At 37.2% G+C, this 21,300-nt stretch overlaps 1 protein-coding gene across 1 annotated transcript in view; it reads right to left on the reverse strand.

Annotated features, from left to right (window-relative positions):
• Nucleotides 1-21,300, reverse strand: part of DIS3L2 (DIS3 like 3'-5' exoribonuclease 2) — a 1,626,200-nt gene that overhangs the window by 762,481 nt on the left and 842,419 nt on the right. The window lies entirely within an intron of this gene.

Below are 21,300 nucleotides of genomic sequence, written 5' to 3' on the forward strand. Positions count from 1 at the left end.
TACACATACATACACATATTGCTAGAACTTCCAGATCAATCTGGGCATATTTTCTCTCAGCTGGAGTTAGAGAGTTAGAGATCTGGACTCAAGAGACACAGGCCGTTTAGAACAATCAGGCATAATGAGCAAGTAAGGCCTGAGCAAAGATCTGGATACTGGGATCTTGGCAATTTTCCTTTGATACAAAACGAATCAGGATGAAATCTGGCCTTTAAGAGAACTAGATAAGTCTTTCTCTAGACCTCCCTGTAGCAATTTGAGAACTCTAGGAATCTGAAAGGAATTCCAACAGTATCCTTTGTTATACATCAGGAAAAAAAAAAAGTTCTTCCACACCTTGTGATATATACATCTGGTGAAAGACTGAATCAAGTTATCAATTACATTATCAGATAAGCCTCTTTAGAAATCCTGATGAAAGAAATGCATCTGAGGTCTTTTCTGAGAGGAAGCCACCTAGGTGGGCACAACGACTTGATATAGATCATGAACTAGGTCTACAAGCCATTGGGAGATTTTTGGAAGAAGATTTATATTTACCTACAGCACAACAGGAGTTCATTTTAGCATCCATATCTTTTATATTGTCTCATAACTATTTCCAATTTTTGGACACATTTTATTTACAGGTTAAAGGGACGGCCATGGGTTCCAGGTTTGAAATTGTCCCCAGTTTTGCAAATCTCTTTTTGTTTTTTGTTTTTTTTGAAGAGACCGATATCAAAAAATCTAACTGGAGGGGCAACCAGGTATTCTATGGCAGTTATATTAATGTAATTATCTTTATATGGCAGGGTTCCGTTGAACAAGCCAGTCATTTTATGGAAAGTTTAAATACTAACTGTATGGGACTTTCCTTTACTTATAACCTACAACCTAATAAGATTGCATTTTTAGATGTAATACTAGAATGGGATGAGAGTGGGAATGTTGTGTCTTCTACTTTTTTTAAAGATGTAGACAGTAACAACTTTTTACATTATTTCCAGCAATCATCAAAAGGGGTGGAAAACTAACATTCCCTATAGTCAGTTTAGGCGAATATGCCGCAATTGTAGTACCCTTGATAAAGCAGGTGAACAATCTAATATTTCAATAGATCGTTTCATGGACAAGGGATACCCCGTAATTTTGATTATGGACTGCTATGAGAGAGCCAAAAATTTGAATAGGATCAGCATACTACAAGTCAAGGACATTGGGTATGATTCACAGATGAATACCAGTGTAACATCAACCCCATTATGCATTACACATTTAATTTCCCCTAGGGGGTTTACACTTCTATAGACACACATGGAATTAGAATTGTGAAAAGCAGTTTGTGAACACACATTTAGCAGTTTGTGCACACACCTATAGGCACTTACGCACATCATTACCACCAAGTGAGCAATAAGGTATTAGAGATATACCTTCCTGGAGTTCTTACTTCCAATAGATAATTCAGGTAAAGACACATACAGAATTAGAACTAGAATTGTTAATTGCAGTTTGTGCACACACTTACAGGCACTCACGTATGTAATTATTTCAAAATAAGTTCACTAACGATTAGAGATCCTCTTCCATGGAGTTTTTCACTTCCAATAGATAATTTATGTAGATACATATGGAATTAGTATTAGAATAGCTGTTTGTGCACACACCTATAAGCATTTACGTACATAATCCCCTCAAAGTGAGCAATAATCCCCTTAAAGTGAGTATAGTCACATAAGGAATTAAAATTTGAATTTTGAATAGCAGTCTGTGCACACACATATAGCAGTCTGTGCACACACTTATAGGAACTTACGCATGTAATTCATTTAAAGTGAGCAATAAGCTCACACACAATTAAGATCCACCTTCATGGAGTTTCTAATAACATAATTTATGTAAGACCTTATCTGATAAATTAATTTCTTTCATAATGGCAAGAGTCCATGAGCTAGTGACATATGGAATATACAATCCTACCAGGAGGGGCAAAGTTTCCCAAACCTCATAATGCCTATAAATTCACCCCTCACCACACCCACAATACCCAATACACAAGATGTGGAATTCCACGCAGAGTCACTAGAGAGGGAGGGATAAAAATAAAAACAGCCATTACTCGCTGGAAAAAATTAATCCACAACCCAAAATATAAGTTTATTCTCATGAATGAAAGAAAAAACTTAAACTATAAGCAGAAGAATCAAACTGAAACAGCTGCCTGAAGAACTTTTCTACCAAAAACTGCTTCCGAAGAAGCGAATACAACAAAACGGTAGAATTTAGTAAATGTATGCAAAGAAGACAAAGTTGCTGCTTTGCAAATCTGATGAACTGAAGCTTCATTTTTAAAAGCCCACGAAGTGGAAACTGATCTAGTAGAATGAGCTGTAATTCTCTGAGGCGGGGCTTGACCCGACTCCAAATAAGCTTGATAAATCAAAAGCTTTAGCCACGATTCCAAGGAAACGGCAGAAGCCTTCTGACCTTTCCGAGAACCAGAAAAGATAACAAATAGACTAGAAATCTTCCTGAAATCTTTAGTAGCTTCAACATATTTCAAAGTTCTTACCACATCCAAATAATGTAAGGATCTCTCCAAAGAACTCGTAGGATTAGGAAACATGAAAGGGACAACAATTTCTCTATTAATGTTGTTAGAATTCACAACCTTAGGTAAGAATTTAAATGAAGTCTGCAAAACCGCCTTATCCTGATGAAAAATCAGAAACAGAGATTCACAAGAAAGAGCACATAATTCAGAAACTCTTCTAGCAGAAGAGATGGTCAAAAGGAACAACACTTTCCAAGTAAGTAGCTTAATGTCCAAAGAATGCATAGGCTCAAATGGAGGAGCCTGTAAAGCCTTCAAACCCAAATTAAGACTCTAAAGAGGAGAGATTGATTTAATGGCAGGCTTGATACAAACCAAAGCCTGTACAAAACAGTGAATATCAGGAAGCTTAGCAATCTTTCTGTAAAATAAGACAAAGAGCAGAGTTTTGTCCTTTCAAGGAACTTGCAGACAAACCCTTATCTAAACCATCCTGAAGAAACTGTAAAATTCTAGGAATTCTAAAAGAATGTCAGGAGAATTTATGAGAAGAACACAATGAAATATAAGTCTTCCAAACTCTATAATAAATCTTTCTAGAAACAGATTTACGAGCCTGTAACATAGTATTAATCACTGAGTCAGAAAAACCTCTATGACTAAGCACTAGGCGTTCAATTTCCATACTTTCAAATTTAATGATTTGAGATCCTGATGGAAAAACGGACCTTGAGACAGAAGGTCCGGCCTTATTGGAAGTGGCCAAGGTTGGCAACTGGACATCCGAACAAGATCTGCATACCAAAATCTGTGAGGCCATGCTGGAGCCACCAGCAACACAAACGATTGTTCCAAGATGATTTTGGAGATCACTCTTGGAAGAAGAACTAGAGGCAGCAAAATATAAGCAGGTTGGTAACACCAAGGAAGTGCCAACCCATCCACTGCTTCCGCCTGAAGATCCCTGGACCTGGACAGGTACCTGTGAAGTTTCTTGTTTAGATGAGAAGTCATCAGATCTATTTCTGGAAGACCCCACATCTGAACAATCTGAGAAAACACATCTGGATGGAGGGACCACTTCCCCGGATGTAAAGTCTGACCGCTGAGATAATCTAGTGGGGTAGGAAGGGGCGCTGAACCGCAATCTGGAAATGTATATAACGTAAGACCTTTGCATTAATTTATATTTAGTTGGTGTAGAGAATACCAATATTAAATCTTATATGAGGTGTGATGGTAAAATAAAATAATATAATAATCTTCTATCTTTTAGTTGGGGTAAAGAATACCAATAATAAGTTCAAGGTGTGATGATAAAATAAATTAGTATAATAATCTTCTATCTTTTCAGTGGTAATATAATGTATGCTGCGTAGAAAGCTACTTAGTGAAAGTGTTAATGAAAGTGTTAATCTTTTAGTCAGGGTAGACAATACCAATAATATGAGGTTCAGGTATGATGATAAAATAAAATAGTATAATAATCTTCTATCTTTTCAGTGATAATATAATGTGTGCTGCGTGGAAAGCTGCTTAGTGAAAGTGTTAATGAAAATTAAAACATGCTCATTTCTCCTTGTTTATGTAAGGTAAAAAAAAAAATAGGTGTGAAATTAGTGTTAGAGCAGTAAGTTTAAAGTGACTCTATGCCATCAGGTAGATCTTTTGTGTATATAGTATACGTGCAGTATGTATGATAATTGTTGTAGTGAAAAGTAGGGGTGCAAAAAAAAAACAAAAAAAACTATATAGTTAAATATATTTGTGATTAAATTAGTACTGGGAACTAGGGATCCTCACAAATTTTTGATTTTAGGTAAAAAATATGGATCCTAATTAAAAATGAGAAAAACAGGGATAGTATGCAGATTAGTGTTATAATGTTAATTTATTAAGTAAGTTCATACTAAGAAATAAAAATTCCTTACAGACATTAATAGCAATAAAATATTAAACAGTAATGTTCTAAAAATTTGATTCTAAAAACTTAATAACACCGGTGTTATAAATGCATTAAAAACTACAATTCTAATTTAAAACTACAATTCTGATAGAAGAGACTCCAATAGCTGCTAATATGTTAGATGATGGGCATATAATAAAGTAAAAATTAGTAGAGGCATAAGTTGATACAGTAACAATAAACCACTATAAATTGATAAGAGGAGTAAGTTTTCAAACACTAGTATGAATTAATATTGAAAACAATGATAAGCCTTTTCTGTGTTGGTAGTATGTAACAGGTGTTTCGTTGTGGTGTGTCTTATTAGACACAGTGTTGCAAGCTTTAATTAGAGGGCTTTTCTTAGCATAGGTTGATACAGTAACAATAAACCATTGCAGATTGATAAGTATAGTTAGCTTTCATACACCAGTATGAACCAATGGTAAAAACAATGATAAGCCTTTTCTGTGTTGGTAGTATGTAACAGGTGTTTCGTTGTGGTGTGTGTTTTATTAGACACAGTGTTGCAAGCTTTAATTAGAGGGCTTTTCCTAGGATAGGTTGATACAGTAACAATAAACCATTGCAGATTGTTAAGTATAGTTAGCTTTCATACACCAGTATGAACCAATGGTAAAAACAATGATAAGCCTTTTCTGTATTGATAGTCTGTAATGAGTGTTTTCAAAATGCTGTGTGTCTTATTAAACACAGTGTTGCAAGCTTTAATTAGAGGGCTTTTCCTAGCAGGTGTTTACCCACAGTCTTTCCTTTTTTGTAGTTCCTTTAAAAGTTTCCAATTAGAGATGTCACACAGTACCTTTATGTATAAAAAACGCTCCTCCGTGTATTCTTACTTTTCCTGTCAGTGTTTGATATATCAGCTGTCCGGTTCGGCAATAGAGTCACGTAGGTTCTTTGTGACTAATCAGAGGTTCTCCTTGTTTAAATTAAGTGCGCGCACTTCATTCCTTCCGCTGTAGGGCGGATCAACGCGTATCGGCAACAGAGCCTTTTTCAAGGATCTTGAAAAAGGCTCTGTTGCCGATACGCGTTGATCCGCCCTACAGCTACAAACTTGGCACCCAGGACCGTTGTCTCTAACAGGAGGTTTGAAATAAGAAATCCCTGTTAGTTAATGTACAGCGAGAGGAGCCACATACTGAAAAATATTTAAAAGGAATGAAGTGCGCGCACTTAATTTAAACAAGGAGAACCTCTGATTAGTCACAAAGAACCTACGTGACTCTATTGCCGAACCGGACAGCTGATATATCAAACACTGACAGGAAAAGTAAGAATACACGGAGGAGCGTTTTTTATACATAAAGGTACTGTGTGACATCTCTAATTGGAAACTTTTAAAGGAACTACAAAAAAGGAAAGACTGTGGGTAAACACCTGCTAGGAAAAGCCCTCTAATTAAAGCTTGCAACACTGTGTTTAATAAGACACACAGCATTTTGAAAACACTCATTACAGACTATCAATACAGAAAAGGCTTATCATTGTTTTTACCATTGGTTCATACTGGTGTATGAAAGCTAACTATACTTATCAATCTGCAATGGTTTATTGTTACTGTATCAACCTATCCTAGGAAAAGCCCTCTAATTAAAGCTTGCAACACTGTGTCTAATAAGACACACACCACTTTGAAACACCTGTTACATACTACCAACACAGAAAAGGCTTATCATTGTTTTCAATATTAATTCATACTAGTGTTTGAAAACTAACTCCTCTTATCAATTTATAGTGGTTTATTGTTACTGTATCAACTTATGCCTCTACTAATTTTTACTTTATTATATGCCCATCATCTAACATATTAGTAGCTATTGGAGTCTCTTCTATCAGAATTGTAGTTTTAAATTAGAATTGTAGTTTTTAATGCATTTATAACACCAGTGTTATTAAGTTTTTAGAATCAAATTTTTAGAACATTACTGTTTAATATTTTATTGCTATTAATGTCTGTAAGGAATTTTTATTTCTTAGTATGAACTTACTTAATAAATTAACATTATAACACTAATCTGCATACTATCCCTGTTTTTCTCATTTTTAATTAGGATCCATATTTTTTACCTAAAATCAAAAATTTGTGAGGATCCCTAGTTCCCAGTACTAATTTAATCACAAATATATTTAACTATATAGTTTTTTTTTTTTTTGCACCCCTACTTTTCACTACAACAATTATCATCCATACTGCACGTATACTATATACACAAAAGATCTACCTGATGGCATAGAGTCACTTTAAACTTACTGCTCTAACACTCATTTCACACCTATTTACTCTCACAATTAATTTTTTTTTTTTTCCTTACATAAACAAGGAGAAATGAGCATGTTTTAACTTTCATTAACACTTTCACTAAGCAGCTTTCCACGCAGCACACATTATATTATCACTGAAAAGATAGAAGATTATTATACTATTTTATTTTATCATCATACCTGAACCTCATATTATTGGTATTGTCTACCCTAACTAAAAGATTAACACTTTCATTAATACTTTCACTAAGTAGCTTTCTACGCAGCATACATTATATTACCACTGAAAAGATAGAAGATTATTATACTAATTTATTTTATCATCACACTTGAACTTATTATTGGTATTCTTTACCCCAACTAAAAGATAGATTATTATATTATTTTATTTTATTTTACCATCACACCTCATATAAGATTTAATATTGGTATTCTCTACACCAACTAAATATAAATTAATGCAAAGGTCTTAAGTTATATACATTTCCAGATTGCGGTTCAGCACCCCTTCCTACCCCACTATAATTTCTTTTTTTCAAAAACTTTAGGTGTAGTCACTTGTGAGAAGACTACACTAGTGAAGGAGGCTATATATGGAGTGAGTTAGATTGTTCAAATTACCCTATCTACGCTGAGATAATCTGTTTCCCAATTGTCTACACCTGGGATATGTACTGCAGAAATTAGACAAGAGCTGGATTCTGCCCAAGAAAGTATCACTGACACTTCTTTCATAGCTAGGGGACTGTGAGTCCCACCCTGATGATTGAAATATGCCACAGTTGTGATATTGTCTGCCTTAAAACAAATGAACAGTTCTCTCTTCAATAGAGGCCAAATCTGAAGAGCCCTGAAAATTGCACAAAGTTCCAAAATATTGATTGGTAATCTTGCCTCTTGAGATTTCCAAACCCCTTGTGCTGTCAGAGATCCCCAAACAGCTCCCCAACCTGAAAGACTCGCATCTGTTGTGATCACAGTCCAGGTTGGACGAACAAAAGAGGCCCCTAGAACTATACGATAGTGATCTAACCACCAAGTCAGAGATAGTTGAACATTGGGATTTAAGGATATTAATTGTGATATTCTTGTATAATCCCTGCACCATTGATTCAGCATACAAAGCTGGAGAGGTCTCATATGAAAATGAGCAAAGGGGATCGTGTCCAATGCTGCAGTCATGAGACCTAAAACGTCCATGCACATAGCTACTGAAGGGAATGATTGAGACTGAAGGTTCAGACAAGCTGAAACCAATTTTAATCGTCTCTTAGAGACAGAGTCATGGACACTGAATCTATCTGGATACCTAAAAAGGTGACCCTTGTCTGAGGAATCCAGGAACTTTTTGGTAAATTGATCCTCCAACCATGTCTTTGAAGAAACAACACTAGTTGATTTGTGTGAGATTCTGCAGAATGTAAAGACTGAGCTAGCACCAAGATATCGTCCAAATAAGGAAACACCGCAATACCCCGTTCTCTGATTACAGAGAGTAGGGCACCGAGAACCGTTGAAAAGATTCTTGGAGCTGTCGCTAGGCCAAATGGAAAAGCGACACATTGGTAATGCTTGTCTAGAAAAGAGAATCTCAGAAACTGATAATGATCTGGATGAATCGGAATATGAAGATATGCATCCTGCAAGTCTATTGTGGACATATAATGCCCTTGCTGAACAAAAGGCAGAATAGTCCTTATAGTCACCATTTTGAAAGCAGGTACTCTTGCATAACGATTCAAAATTTTTAGATCCAGAACTGGTCTGAATTAATTTTTTTTCTTTGGGACAATGAATAGATTTGAATAAAACCCCAGACCCTGTTCCTGAAACGGAACCGGAACCGGCATGATTACCCCTGAAAGCTCCAGGTCTGAAACACACTTCAAGAAAGCCTGAGCCTTTACTGGATTTGCTGGGATGCGTGAGAGAAAATATCTTCTCACAGGAGGTCTTATTCTGAATCCTATTCGATACCCTGAAGAGACAATACTCAGAATCCATTGATTTTGGCCAGAATTTGTCCAAACATCCTTGAAAAATCTTAATCTACCCCCTACCAGCTGAGCTGGAATGAGGGCTGCAAATTCATGCGGACTTGGGGGCTGGCTTTGGTTTCTAAAATGGCTTGGATTTATTCCAATTTTAAGAAGGTTTCCAATTGGAAACAGATTCCTTGGGGGAAGGATTAGGTTTATGTTCCTTAATTTGTCGAAAAGAACAAAAACGATTAGAAGCTTTAGATTTATCCTTAGGTCTTTTATTCTGAGGCAAAAAACTCCCTTCACCCCAGTGACAATAGAAATGATCGAATCCAACTGAGAACCAAATAACTTATTACCCTGGAAAGAAAGAGAATGCAATCTAGACTTAGAAGTCATGTCAGCATTACAAGATTTAAGCCACAAAGCTCTTCTAGCTAAAATAGCTAAAGACATAGATTTAACATCAATTTTGATAATATCAAAAATGGCATCACAAATAAAATGATTAGCATGTTGAAGCAAGCGAACAATGGTAGACAAATCAGAATCCATTTCTTGTTGCGCTAAATTTTCCAACCAAAAAGTTGATGGTTGATGATGTTAAAGGGATGGGGTTTTAAATAATGAAAATATTTGGCACCAAGAATGACGCACAACACAAACAGAAATTTTTTGGCACTAACAACATCCGGAAATGACACATTCGTGTCATCAAAGACGCAACCTTGTGAAAGGACTCGGCGTCAACTGAGACGCTAGAAATGACGAATTTGCATCAAAAAAATATTGCGCCAAAAATGACGCAATATACTTTGGCATTTTGCGCCCTCACAAGCCTAATTTTGCCCGCAAATTAAAAAGAACAGTCAATTGAATAAAGACTATACCCCAGGTAAGAATTTTTTTCCTAAAAAATGCATTTCCCAGATATGAAAGTGACAGTCTGCAAAAGGAAATATACTTAAACCTGACTCATGGCAGATATAAGTACAATACATATATTTAGAACTTTATATAAATGCATAAAGTGCCAAACCATAGCTGAGAGTGTCTTAAGTAATGAAAAACATACTTACCAAAAGACACCCATCCACATATAGCAGATAGCCAAACCAATACTAAAACAGTTATCAGTAGAGGTAATGAAATATGAAAGTATATTGTGAATCTGAAAAGGGAGGTAGGAGATGAATCTCTACGACCGATAACAGAGAACCTATCAAATAGATCTCCTGTGAGGAAAACCATTGCATTCAATAGGTGATACACCCTTCACAACCCTCTCACATTCACTGTACTCAGAGGAATCGGGCTTCAAAATGCTGAGAAGAGCATACCAACGTAGAAATCAAGCACAAACTTATTTCACCACCTACATAGGAGGCAAAGTTTGTAAAACTGAATTGTGGGTGTGGTGAGGGGTGTATTTATAGGCATTTTGAGGTTTGGGAAACTTTGCCCCTCCTAGTAGGATTGTAATAGACATTATTTAGATACAACTTAAATAAATGCTGAAAGGTCTATTATAATAGTCAGACATTATTTAGATACAACAGCATTTCATTTAACACAAAAAAAAGCTGGATATGTCTATTTTAACAATTATGAATACATATGATGTAGTAAAACCAGACACCAATACAATCATGATTTTAAGAATTTAAAACAACTGTTTAACAACTGTATTTACATATGATATACAAATCATGTATTGTAAATTATCATGGAAATACTGGCAAAGCAAAAATATTAGCAATAGTCATAAAAACCATGTATTACTATGTATTTTACATATATCAGTAAAGCAAAATAATGCTTTAATATATTGGTACTTTTAACATTATAAAATAACTTTCTGGGATTTATTGTACTTTTCCCTTACTATAATTAACAACATATATGATTTTAAGCTCATAAATATGATCCTTGTGGTCCGTTAATAGATTTCGTAGATGAAATTATTAACATGAACACTTATGCCCAAATCAAAGATGGCGGACGACATTTTCCTATATGGGGAACTATCTTGCCCTTATCAAAGATGGCGGACTACATTTTCCTATATGGGGAACTATCTTGCCCTTATCAAAGATGGCGGACGGAACTTTCAAACATATGAAGAACTCTCTTGCCCTTATCAAAGATGGCGGACGGAACTTTCAAACATAACCAGGTGACATTTGTAACAACCAATAGGATCATTATTCATCCTATATCCTTCTTGGGAGAGGAGACGCACACCATCCATTACCTTGAAAAACCTGTACCTACCAGCTTTTAACACTATTCTTTGAATTTTATATGGTTTTAAAAAAGTCAGTTTTTAAACTACAGTGTTTACAAGCCCTAATTGCCAGGTGCACACGTGTGTTGGGCCTACTGTTTGTTTCATCACTGTGAGTTTGTTTAAGCAGTCCCTGGACTACGTGCCACTGTCGGGAGGAGGTGAGCTGACACACCTTTATACTGCCAGCCTGCGTCTAAGGGTGCGCTATGGAAATGATTTGTCAATTTCATCAGACTAGCGAACGGAAGTGAAGTTCCGTCAGCTGTCTGATTAAAAACCCATACCACGCATGCGATCCTAATTGTAGTTGCATTCCAAAGAGACCGTCACATTCGCTGTTCTGATAGAACACCGGTATAGGAAAAAGGGGAGTGACGTTCCGGTATAGGGACAAGCATCCTCCCCTCCTGTATAGGTGCAGAGCAGCAGTGACTATTTAAAAAAAAAAAAAAAACCACCAGCTCTAGTTTGCTGTCTACAATGATTTTGCCGTGAAGTTTTAAGAACCACTTTTCCCTAACACTCAGCAAATGTTACGTAGTCGCTTTGGAATGCAACTACGAGACACGCATGCGTGGTATGGGTTTTTAATCAGACAGTTGACGGAACGTCACTTCCGTTCGCTACTCTAATGAATTTGCTGGCCTGATAGAACACTGCCACTTATCACATGCTTTTTAATTTGCTTTTCACAACAGGGGACAGCTAGTTCATGTAAGCCATATCGATAACATTGTGATCATGCCCGTGGCTTGTGGCAGACACTGCACTAATTGGCTAAAATTCTCAACTGAACTTAAAAGTGGTATCCTGACCGATTCTTGGATGTCTAAATGTGAACTGTTCCTTTTCAGCAGCAATCAATATATTTTTGCAAAGTAACTATTTCTAAAATTAGCCTTGAAGTATGAAATGTTATGTATGTGAATTAAGATTTACAACCTAAGTGTTTTATTCAGAAAATCGTCACCGTTTGTAAGCGCTTGACGCTAGCATTTAGGAGGCTAATAGTATTTAGATAGGATTTGTTAATGTTAGAGATGACGAGCATCTTTCCAAAAATAAAAACATGTAGAGAGAGAATTACTTGCTAAAAAAATGCAAAAATGCCTTGACACATTTTAAAGATATGTAATATTACAATGTTAAAAATATGTCAGCACGCATAATAGAACACTTCTGGAGCTACATGATTTTGATAATGTATTATTGACCAAAGTTTATCATTGCTTTTAATTTTTCTCTAAAATATTAAAACAGAATATGCAGAGCTTTATCAGAATGCTACACTGCAGATTTAAGATCTATACTACCAGGATAAGTAAAGTTCCTTAGTTAGCCAAGTTTAAATGTAGAAGCAGAAAACTAATGTACTATTCTTTTAATAGATACCTGAGAATGACTTTACTAACTTTTTAACTGAATTTTGTTACCGCTTGTGGTTTCTTTTCTCCATTTACTCCACTGTGTTGGCTTTCTTCAGGCAGTTTCTAATCTCATGTTTATTACACCAAGCAGTAGCTGTGGTTGCGGTTCATGCATTTTGAATGTCTGTTTAAATTATCACCGATAAGGACCCTTTTGAGGGGACAGTACAGGATTAAGCATTGGAAGGAGACAGAGTAAATGAATAGATTATGGCTCCCAGGCATAAGTCTTATTCCATTTTTTTCAGTTTTAGTTTTATAACCATTCACTTAAAATATGTGCAGTTTAGATAGGGTTACCATTTGTCTATAATGAATGGAATTACATCTGCATCTTCTTTTTATTATTATTTACAAAGAAGACCTAATACACCTTATGAGACAAGAAAGCCAAAATTAAACTTTCATGATTCAGAAAGAGCATACAAAAAACACTTTCAACTTCAACTTTCAACTCTCTCTCTCACTCTCTCTTAAAGGGACATAATACTCATATGTTAAATCACTTGATAGAGCTTGAAGTGATAGAGCATAGCTGTAAAAAGCTGACAAGAAAATATCACCTGAACATCTCTATGTAAAAAAGGAAGATATTTTACCTGAAAATGTCTTCAACTTAAAAGAGTAAGTTATCTGATAACAGTTATACTTCAGCTTCAAGTTAATAAAAAAAAAAAATATATATATATATATATAGCCAATCAGCATGCAATGCTTTGCTGTAATCTCATGAGATTTAACTGAAATCTTGTGAGACTTCATACTTAACTTCCTTAAACTGAATATGGAATTTATATGACTGTGCATGCACATGCTAGATGTATGCTCCCTTGCAAGTCCTGGGACTAGTATCCTGATTGGCTGCTCAAAGTCGATTTACAATGGGGGGGGGGGGGGAATTTTGAGGTAAATATCTTCCTTTTTTACATAGAGATGTTCAGGTGATATTTTGTAGTGAGCTTTTTACAGCTCTGCTGCATAACTTTCAAGTGCTTTAACATTTGGGTATCACGTCCATTTAATATCCTTTGTTGAAACTTAGTATACCGAAGTGGGCTTGGTTGCCTGCAAATTACTTCCTACTATATGGCAGCCGCAGCAACAATGTTTTCTACCAATGTTTGAGTGGAGATTCCAAATCTCAAGGAGAGATAAATGAACAGGGCATATATAAGAAATCTTAAAAAAAAAAACATAATTTCCCAGACATCAGGGACCCCTGAGGCTGCAGGCAGCCGTGACAGAGTAAGGATTTGCAGTAACAAGTATATTCCACCGAGCAGCAATCTTTTCTTTACCTGAACAAAAACCAACATTTCAGGATAGGGCCAAGTTTCAGCCCAACCTACCTAATTGGAATAGACAAACATGCCCCAGGAAAGAAGGAGCAAAGCCATATCACACAAGGAATGGCCGCAATTTAGAGGTGCTTGGTGCACGTTGCCTCTTCTCACGGGCTAAAAGCCCAGTACTACGCCTCGGGATGAGGTATCCCCAGCCATTTGTTGTTGTCCCCAATCTAATTTGCAAGTGTGTGTAACTCCAGTCTACCTAACTAGTCTGCTTGTACACAGCTGCCTTGAATTTATTCATTACAACAACTCAAACCTCACTGATATATACAGCTGAGCAAAGGTTATCTGAGCCTTGGCTATGTGTGCCTTCTGCTTCTAAGTGGCCTGGGTTACAAGTGGTAGAGTTAAGAACTGGAGATAGAAACTGGAGGGGGAAACTGCAGTCCCACTGACAGGTAAAACTTACTAACTATACACCTGCACAAAGATCTCCATGTCTTTTCTGCTATTTCTGTCTGCCCTTTTCCGAAAACTCACTGCACTTCCCTATAACAATAACCTCCACACTATCCATATCTCACCCTCCCTTCTCTCATCCCCTATGCTGTCCTCTCATGAACTACTCTGTCTCCTTAGAAATACTTCCCCAGCTAACTCTCCTGTGTCTAATCATAAGCGCTCCTACAAGTCTCACTCTCACCTTCTGTCACTCACACTTCTACTACTGCTTACTGCTGGTGACATCTCTCCTAACCCTGGCCCTGCAGCAATCATCACACTGTTACACTCTCACTCAGTGCCCCAGTACAAAAACTCTAGGTCACACAATCCTAACAATCTCATCTCTATTAACCCACAGCGCTAATCATCTCTCTTTTCTTGTGCTCTTTGGAATGCAAGCCTTGTCTGTAACAAACTTACACCACTATCTTCCCATCACCCAAGTCCTCTGTCTAGGAGTTACTCTTGACTTCAAACTGTCCTTCACACCCCACATCCAATTGCTCTCTTTATCCTGTCGCAACCACCTACACAATATCTCCAAAATGTGTCCGTTTCGGAGTACTGAAACTACTAAACAGCTAATACACTCCCTGGTAATTTCCCAACATGACTACTGTAATAACCGACTAACTGGCCTTCCTCTCTCCTGCCTCTCCCCTCTTCAATCCATCCTAAATTCCTCTGTTAGGCTAAACCTAATCCTAATTAAATTCAAAATTTTCACCCTGACCTACAAAGCACTTACCAGGGCAGCCCCTCCCCACCTGTCCTCACTCGTCAACAAATATACTCCAGCCTGCCCCCTAAGATCCAACAACGACCTGCTCCTTGCATCTTCTACCATCACCTCCCATGCTAGACTACCGGACTTCTCTCGTATGGCACCAACCATCTGGAATGCACTTCCTTGAGCTGTCAGACTTTCCCCTAACTTTTCCTCCTTTAAGCGCTCCCTAAAGACCTTTTTGTTGAGGGAAGCCTATCTCCAAATAAGTTACAAATTAATTCCACTTCCCTAATATCTGCCCTCATCTAACTCCACAGTAACATCATTCCCACCTTTGCAGTCCCCACCTCCTGTTTCTCACCCTCCTACCCATCTAGATTGTAAGTTCCCACGGGAACAGTGCCCTCAATTTCACCTGTATTTGTTTGTTAAACTTTGTCTGGGGTCTTTTATATTTTATTGTACTGTACTTTTATCTTTGTACCCATGGACAGCGCTGCGTAATCTGTTGGCGCTTTATAAATAAAGAATAATAATAAAAATATTAATAATTTAAGTTGCAGATACACTCCCTGACAAAAAAAATGGAACCGTTATCACTGGAAGGAACATAAAACTATAAAACATAAATTATTCTTACCTGATAATTTCCTTTTCTTCTGATGGAAAGAGTCCACAGCTGAATTCATTACTTTTGGGAAATAAGAACCTGGCCACCAGGAGGAGGCAAACACAACCCAGCCGAAGGCTTAAATACTCATCCCACTCCCCTCATCCATCCCCCAGTCATTCTGCCGAGGAACAAGGAACAGTAGAAGAAATATCAGGGTGAAAGTTGCCAGAAGAATAACAAGGACGTCCCACATAAAATGATGGGTGGGGAGCTGTGGACTCTTTCCATCAGAAGAAAAGGAAATTATCAGGTAAGCATAATTTATATTTTTCGTCTTAAATGGAGTCCACAGCTGCATTCATTACTTTTGGGAAAACAATACCCAAGCTATAGAGGACACTGAATGCCAAGACGGGAGGGTACAATAGGCGGCCCATACTGAGGGCACCAGGCCTGAACCTCTACCTAATAAAAAAATCCTGCTTCATCTGAAGCAGAGAAAAAATAATTTCAAAAGAAAAGCCCCAGTGACACTGACTCGCAGCCAGTCCAGAGCCAATTTAGAGACGGCAAAACCGACTCGACTGAGCCAACAGTTTGCTACAGCGGTTTGCTACAGCGCAGAGTAGCCACAGTGCATTAGTACACTGAGCTAGCTGTCCAGCTAGCTGCAAGGAAGAAGAAGCAGTCATCAAGAAACAGACCGCACAAAACAGCCCCCCGACAACCTAAGCTGCCAGACCTACGCACAGGTCCCTGAAAAGGGGAACACAAGAATGACTAGGGGATGAGGGGAGTGGTGGAGTATTTAAGCCTTTGGCTGGGTTGTCTTTGCCTCCTCCTGGAGGCCAGGTTCTTATTTCACAAATGTAATGAATGCAGCTGTGGACTCTTTCCATTTAAGAAGAAAATTCCCTTTTGTTATAAATACATGGAGATGCAGCGCATGTGATTTATATGAATATATAATTATGGATGAAGGGAAAAAATTTTTTGCTGCACACTTTTATGAATATGCATTAAATACAGCAAATATCATACTACTTTATTGAAGAGAATTTACACTGTGTTAATCTGCCTACCAAAGATATGTGTGGGTATATATATATATATATATATATATATATATATATATATATATATATATATATATATATATATATATATATATATATATATATATATAGTGAAGATTGGAGTAGCCAACTGGACACGGACCCCACCAAGGAATATTCAGCTAAACTCACAAAACTTATCAAAACATTTCCTAAACACCTACAGCAAGAATTAGAAAATCTGGTACCTTCCAATCCTCAGATGGGTACCTTCTACATGCTACCCAAAATCCACAAGCCAGGAAACCCAGGACGCCCCATTATAACAGGTATGGGAACACTTACTGAACAAATATCTGGCCTAATAGAAAACATTCTTAAGCCTCTTATTATTAAGACTGATAGCTTTATACAGGACACTACAGACTTCCTTAATAAACTCAACCAGATAAATGAACTACCTAGAAACACTATACTAGTTACTATGGATGTGGAATCCTTATACAGCAACATCCCGCATAAGGATGGTATTGAGGCCTGCAGTAAATGTCTCTCATCCCACCAAACAACAGACAAATATGATAGTGCAACTATTGCCCAGCTTATAGAATTCATACTCACACACAACTATTTCAGTTTTAACAACAATTACTACCTACAAATGACAGGGACAGCGATGGGCACAAAAATGTCACCACAATACGCCAATCTTTTCATGCCAGAAGAATAACAAGGACACCCCACATAAAATGATGGGTGGGGAGCTGTGGACTCTTTCCATCAGAAGAAAAGGAAATTATCAGGTAAGCATAATTTATATTTTTCGTCTTAAATGGAGTCCACAGCTGCATTCATTACTTTTGGGAAAACAATACCCAAGCTATAGAGGACACTGAATGCCAAGACGGGAGGGTACAATAGGCGGCCCATACTGAGGGCACCAGGCCTGAACCTCTACCTAATAAAAAAATCCTGCTTCATCTGAAGCAGAGAAAAAATAATTTCAAAAGAAAAGCCCCAGTGACACTGACTCGCAGCCAGTCCAGAGCCAATTTAGAGACGGCAAAACCGACTCGACTGAGCCAACAGTTTGCTACAGCGGTTTGCTACAGCGCAGAGTAGCCACAGTGCATTAGTACACTGAGCTAGCTGTCCAGCTAGCTGCAAGGAAGAAGAAGCAGTCATCAAGAAACAGACCGCACAAAACAGCCCCCCCGACAACCTAAGCTGCCAGACCTACGCACAGGTCCCTGAAAAGGGGAACACAAGAATGACTAGGGGATGAGGGGAGTGGGTGGAGTATTTAAGCCTTTGGCTGGGTTGTCTTTGCCTCCTCCTGGAGGCCAGGTTCTTATTTCACAAATGTAATGAATGCAGCTGTGGACTCTTTCCATTTAAGAAGAAAATTCCCTTTTGTTATAAATACATGGAGATGCAGCGCATGTGATTTATATGAATATATAATTATGGATGAAGGGAAAAAAATTTTTGCTGCACACTTTTATGAATATGCATTAAATACAGCAAATATCATACTACTTTATTGAAGAGAATTTACACTGTGTTAATCTGCCTACCAAAGATATGTGTGGGTATATATATATATATATATATATATATATATATATATATATATATATATATATATATATATATATAGTGAAGATTGGAGTAGCCAACTGGACACGGACCCCACCAAGGAATATTCAGCTAAACTCACAAAACTTATCAAAACATTTCCTAAACACCTACAGCAAGAATTAGAAAATCTGGTACCTTCCAATCCTCAGATGGGTACCTTCTACATGCTACCCAAAATCCACAAGCCAGGAAACCCAGGACGCCCCATTATAACAGGTATGGGAACACTTACTGAACAAATATCTGGCCTAATAGAAAACATTCTTAAGCCTCTTATTATTAAGACTGATAGCTTTATACAGGACACTACAGACTTCCTTAATAAACTCAACCAGATAAATGAACTACCTAGAAACACTATACTAGTTACTATGGATGTGGAATCCTTATACAGCAACATCCCGCATAAGGATGGTATTGAGGCCTGCAGTAAATTTCTCTCATCCCACCAAACAACAGACAAATATGATAGTGCAACTATTGCCCAGCTTATAGAATTCATACTCACACACAACTATTTCAGTTTTAACAACAATTACTACCTACAAATGACAGGGACAGCGATGGGCACAAAAATGTCACCAAAATACGCCAATCTTTTCATGGCGTACCTAGAATACAGATTCTTATGTACTCAGCCCCAAAAACCATATACATATTATCGTTACATCGATGATATTTTCATAATATGGACAGAAGGAGAAGAAAGCCTCTTAGATTTCCACAAATCATTTAATTCATTTCACCCGTCAATAAACCTTAAAATGGACTTTTCAAATCATAGTGTGAACTTCTTGGACTGCACAATAACTGTCACCAATGGCATCCTTCATTCATCTATATACAGAAAACCCACAGACAGGTACAGCTACCTCCACAATTCCAGCTTCCATCCCAATCACACCAAACAAGGTATCACCTACAGCCAAGCTATCAGATATCACCGCATTTGCTCTGACACAAAAGACAGAGATCACCACCTCAGTACACTGTCAGAGTCATTTAGGCAAAAGGGCTACAAGGAAAGGACAATATCTAAAAAAATCAAATCTGCCCTAAAAACACCACGGGAAAGACTTCTACAATACAAAGAAAAGGAAAACAAAACAAGAACCCCTCTAGTAGTCACTTACAACCCTACTCTGGAAGGAGTACGCAAAATTATTAAAGATCTACAACCACTAATTTCAGAGGACCCCACACTCAAAAAAATATTTCCTGAACCCCCCATACTAGCATTCAAACAACCGCCTAACCTGAGACAGAGATTGGTCCGCAGCAAATTAACCACAGAACAGAAGCCCACACAGAATGGCACTGCACGATGCAACAAATCAAACTGTGTCAACATATATGTGACAACAACACAGCCAGATACAACAACGCGTCATACAATATTAAGGGATCCTATTCGTGCTCATCTGCTAATGTGGTGTACATGATACAGTGTACAGCGTGTGACAGAGGTTGCTACATTGGAGAAACTGGCCTAAAGCTGCATCTCAGAATGAATCTACACAGACACTCGATCAAAAACCACAAGGAAAATGAATATTGTACCCCTGTTGGTCATCACTTCACCCAGACTGGTCACTCCATCCTTAACCTCAGGATTAAAATTCTTAAAGGGAATTTCAAAGACTCTCATGAACGAAAGACGTTTGAGATGAAAATGATCACACATTTCAATACCAGAAATGAAGGACTTAATGTAGACTCTGGCTTTCTCACACACTACCATAACTTTCTATAATCTCTCATCTTATTGTCCTATATTGGTTTCTTTTTCCTTTTTGTTTTTCCTCTCATCTGACCTATTTACTCTCCTCTGTTTATTTATTCTTTCTGGCTATTCTCAGCTATTTTTCCTTCAGACACATTCTCTGCTTTTATGACCCCCCCTCTCACCCCCCTTCCTCCCTTCCATTTGTTGTATGTGATGTGTATCTATATCAGAATGATCAGTATTGCTTCAGACCTGAGGAAGAGAGGAAAACTCTCGAAAGCTTGTCTTTTAAATATTATGTTAGTCCAATAAAAAAGGTATCACTGCATACTGCAATACTTTGTTTTTTGAGCATCTATATATATATATATATATATATATATATATATATATATATATATATATATATATATATATATATATATACACACACACACACACACACATATATACACACACTCACTGGCCACTTTATTAGGTATACCTTGCTAGTACCAGGTTGTACCCACTTTTGCCTTCAGAACTGCTGTAATTCTTTGTGGCATATATTCAACAAGGTGTTGGAAAACATTCCTTAGAGATTTTGGTCCATATTTACATAGATTTGTCAGCTGCACATCCATGATATGAATCTCCCGTTCCTGCACATCCCAAAGGTGCTCTATTGGATTGCGATCTAGTGACTGTGGAGGCCACTGGAGTACAGTGCACTCATTTTCATGTTTGAGATGATTTGAGCTTTCTGACATGGTGCATTATCCTGCTGGAAGTAGCCATCACTCACTAGACAAGCCTGTTTCGTTCTTTTTGGAACTCATCAGTAGGAGATAGATTTCTGGTTGCTGCAAACAGCTTTACCAATGCAGCAACCAGAAATCTATCTCCTACTGATGAGTTCCAAAAAGAACGAAACAGGCTTGTCTAGTGAGTGATTTCTGGTTTGCTGTCATAATGCTGTTAAAAGGATTGCTGTTTCAAAACAGTATTTTGAAGCAAAAAAAATGAGAATTTGCATATCTAATTTGCATATCTTACCCACAATTCTCTTGTGCATTGGAAATATTGTATATTAAGAATTTCTGGGGAAAAGCATGCGGGGATACTTGCCTAGATGTGCTAATTTCCTATGCAAATATTTACATTGATTTAATTTTGAGACATGGAGGATTTTAATTTCAGTTTTTTATCTCCCCCCATAATTTTAATCAATTTTTATATATATATATATATATATATATATATATATATATATATATATATATATATA

This window comes from Bombina bombina, chromosome 4 (assembly GCF_027579735.1).
Source record: "Bombina bombina isolate aBomBom1 chromosome 4, aBomBom1.pri, whole genome shotgun sequence".
In the NCBI taxonomy this organism is placed as follows: domain Eukaryota; kingdom Metazoa; phylum Chordata; class Amphibia; order Anura; family Bombinatoridae; genus Bombina; species Bombina bombina.